The 3219-nt window shown below is 52.8% G+C and overlaps 1 protein-coding gene and 1 pseudogene across 1 annotated transcript in view; one reads left to right on the top strand and one right to left on the bottom strand.

Moving 5' to 3' along the window:
- Positions 1-1080, bottom strand: part of ASH1L (ASH1 like histone lysine methyltransferase) — a 217146-nt gene extending 216066 nt beyond the window's left edge. Inside the window, exon 1 of the mRNA XM_007457931.1 lies at positions 726-1080. The gene's annotated coding sequence lies outside the window, so the exon portion shown is untranslated. The remainder of the gene's footprint in view (positions 1-725) is intronic.
- Positions 875-1821, top strand: LOC103069743 (protein enabled homolog; annotated as a pseudogene).
- The last annotated feature ends 1398 nt before the right edge of the window (positions 1822-3219 follow it).

Below are 3219 nucleotides of genomic sequence, written 5' to 3'. Positions count from 1 at the left end.
CTTTCCCTGCAAGTATTAAGGCACTCCCAAACCCTAAAATACACATACATATCAACCAGCAGGGAACACCCCAAGTTTTATTTTTAAAATAAACTAACTTATAAGTGGAACTCCATTACACTTATACAAATACAAGCAAACTCTTCCGGAACACTTTCCTTCCTCGCTTACACACACAAACACAGCCGCTATACACCAACATACCATCTGTCTTCTAGACCAAAAACATGTCTTTCAATGCACAAATTAGCCAGTAACATTTATTAAACTTGTAACACTGAGATCATTCTATCCTTCCTACATACAGTTCAGCGTGTCAGGGACACCACAGATCTGATCGTACACGTAAACTACCCTCAGAAGATCTTTCCTCCTGCCGCTCTTATCCCTTAAACGAAACAAACAGGACTATGGGGGATGCCCCAATCCTACCTCCACAACAAACTAACCTGTCAGGGGCACAGCCGACTCCGCCTCCACTCGCTTACTTTCCCGCCCCCTCCCCCAAGCCAGGAGTCCGCCTGTCAGGGACACCCCTTCACCCCCGCCAGGAGGGACTTCCCGGTAAGCTCAGGATCCCCTTCCCTACTCTCCCCTCCCCCATCCTTACCACCGCTCTCCCGGAGGTCCAGGTCCGGGAGATGACAGTAGCTCCTAGGAAGCCAAGGACTAAGTCGCTGAGGGAGTACCTAGGCCCAAAGGCCTCCCCAGGCAGTTCTACTCACCGTGTCAGAGGCCGAGGCCGAGAGAGATGAGAGTGCAGGGAAGTGGGGAAGAGGGGGCGGCCGCCACCAGGCTCCTCCGCTTCCCTTGGTCCACAGCGGATCCCTCCCGCTTGTCAGGAGGCGGCCAGCGGGTGAGCGGACTGGCGGAAATGCGAGAGAGGAGAAGGGAAAGGCGTGGGGCTAAGCGGGGGAAACTGAGGGGAGGCGGGTCCCGCAACCGAGACGAGGATCGTCTCCCCCTCCGCAAAGCGAACCCAAAATGGCGGCGGGAGCGGCGGCGGCAGAGCGGCGGCGGCGGCAGCTCCTTGGGAGGGAGGGAGCGAAGGGCGCCTCGTGCCCCCCCACCTCCCACTCCTCCCTCCTCGCGTTTTCCCCCTTCGTCCTCCCCCCTCACCCGACCCGGGCGGCGGAGCGCGCACGGCCGCCCGCACGCGCCAGAGTGTATCTGGGCTCGTCGCTCGCTGCTCCCACCAACCACCGCCTTCGGCCGCCTTGCGCGCCCGCCAGCCAGTACGCACTCGCTCTGGGGCGCCTCCTCGCACAGTCCCCCACTTCCCCTTGGCCCCTGTCAAGCCAGCTCTACCGCGGGCCCTCACGCGTACCTTCGGCAGCGAGAGCCCAAGCCTCCTCCTCCACCTCCTCTCCTCTCCTCCCCCCCTTCCCCGCCCCCACTGCCACCAACCGCCGCCACTGCCGCCGCCGCCTCCTCCTCCGCCGGCCCCCCCCCAACAAACCCTCCACCCCTCGCGCGTGCGCCTCCCACAATCCCCCCGCGGGACTGTTCCATTCCTGTCGGCTGCAGAAGCGGGGGAGAAAACGACAGGCGAAGACGGCAGAGCTTGCCGTTAGGACAGGAGTTACCCCGAGTGGCGGATAGACACTTATGACTACTTACCTCGCTGGCCGCGGCGCCGCGACGTCGCGGCTCCCTTCCCCTGCCTCGTCCGGGCTGCGGTGAGCTGGTTGGGGGCGGCTTAGCGCCCCTCCGCTGGCCGGTGGTTGGAGGCCGCGGCGGCTGCGCGTTGAGCAGCTTCCTGCCGTACGACCCGAGCTTGAGACTCTGCTGCGGGACGATCGCCGAGGAGCCAGCGCTTGACAGTGTCTGCGGTTTACCGGGTCGGGAGAGCTGGTCCGCGACTCTCGGTGAGGAAGTGAACCGGCACGGGGGTTGTACCCATGAGGGAAAGGAGCAGGACTCCCAGCCTCCATGAGGTTGGGAGTGAGGACAGTAGGGCCGGCAGCCCTCCTAGGGGGCTTCCCTCCGGGCTCTGTGTTGCGGACCTAGGACCCAAGAAGGAACCGGCTCAGTGGTCGGCTTTTTCTTTCTTCCTTTTTTTTTTTAAACCCAGCTTAGATTTTCGAATTTCACACCACTGTCCGTACGCGATGATGTTTTTGTGCACTTTTACGCAAACCTCGTGGATGGATGATGCATTTTCAACCTCATTAGGCAGCCTTATGTTAGAGGATAAGGACACCATATATTTCAAGTTCAGGTCTGGACTCAATCTCCCGTGTCTTGTGTGTCCTTCAGAAAGTTATTCTTCTTAGTTCCTTATCAACAAGAAACGAAAAACTGAACATAAAAATTCGTTAACTCCAAATCTGCCTTCAGGGTTGGTGTGTGGTAAAATAATAAAGTATGTGTAAAGTAGAATTTGCTCCTAGGCACAGGGAAAGTGCAGAGTTAATGTTATCGTTCACAGTACTCTTGATGTTGATAAAGTTTGTGGGTGTAATTGGTAGCTTGTGTTCTATTCTTCCAAATCGTTGGTAAAACAGTGCAAAACTAGGTCTGTCAGATTTCCGTGGATACTGATACTTGTTTCGCAAAACTCTGCATGAACATTTACGTTTTCTTGATGATTGAATTCAGGAGAACTATGGACTATTAAAATCCACAGATAATTCCAAAGCTTTCTTCTATTCTAGTAATCGTTAGTTTCACCCAGTGGGTAAAGCTGAATAAATTAGGTGAGGGATCCACTTGGGTTTCCCTTTTCCTTCACATCTGTGGACTTGTAGGGATCTGGGGATAGTTTGAAAATCACTGTACTAGCTTAATCTCAAAGGCCTATTCAAGCTCTAAAGTTCAAGTAGACACTCCTAAATTTCCCCCTTAACATATTATATTTCAAAATATGGATCAGGTTTTATTTTTTTGCTTTTTTTTTTTTTAAAGGGAAATCCGCCTTAATTACCTCACTATATATTTGCTTTTCCAAACCTTAAGTCCCAACTTTTTCATGGAGCCATTTAGGAGCCATTGATCTTTTTTTTATTGTGTCATGTATGCAGGTGTGTTACCCTACCAAGAACATTTTTAATTTGAGGGCAGGGACTATGTAACGTTTCTTTTATATTCTTTTGTAGTCTAGTGCAGAGCAAGTCATGGAAATGTTGAAATGAATGTTAGATACTTAAAATATGAGAAGAGAAAGAGAATTAACATTTGTGGAATACCATGCCAAGAGAACTTGTGTTCCTGTTTAAT

Source organism: Lipotes vexillifer, unplaced genomic scaffold (assembly GCF_000442215.2).
Source record: "Lipotes vexillifer unplaced genomic scaffold, Lipotes_vexillifer_v1.1 scaffold238, whole genome shotgun sequence".
NCBI lineage: Eukaryota > Metazoa > Chordata > Mammalia > Artiodactyla > Lipotidae > Lipotes > Lipotes vexillifer.
The sequence above is the reverse complement of the archived record's forward strand: the minus strand, read 5'-3'. Positions and strand labels throughout refer to the sequence as shown.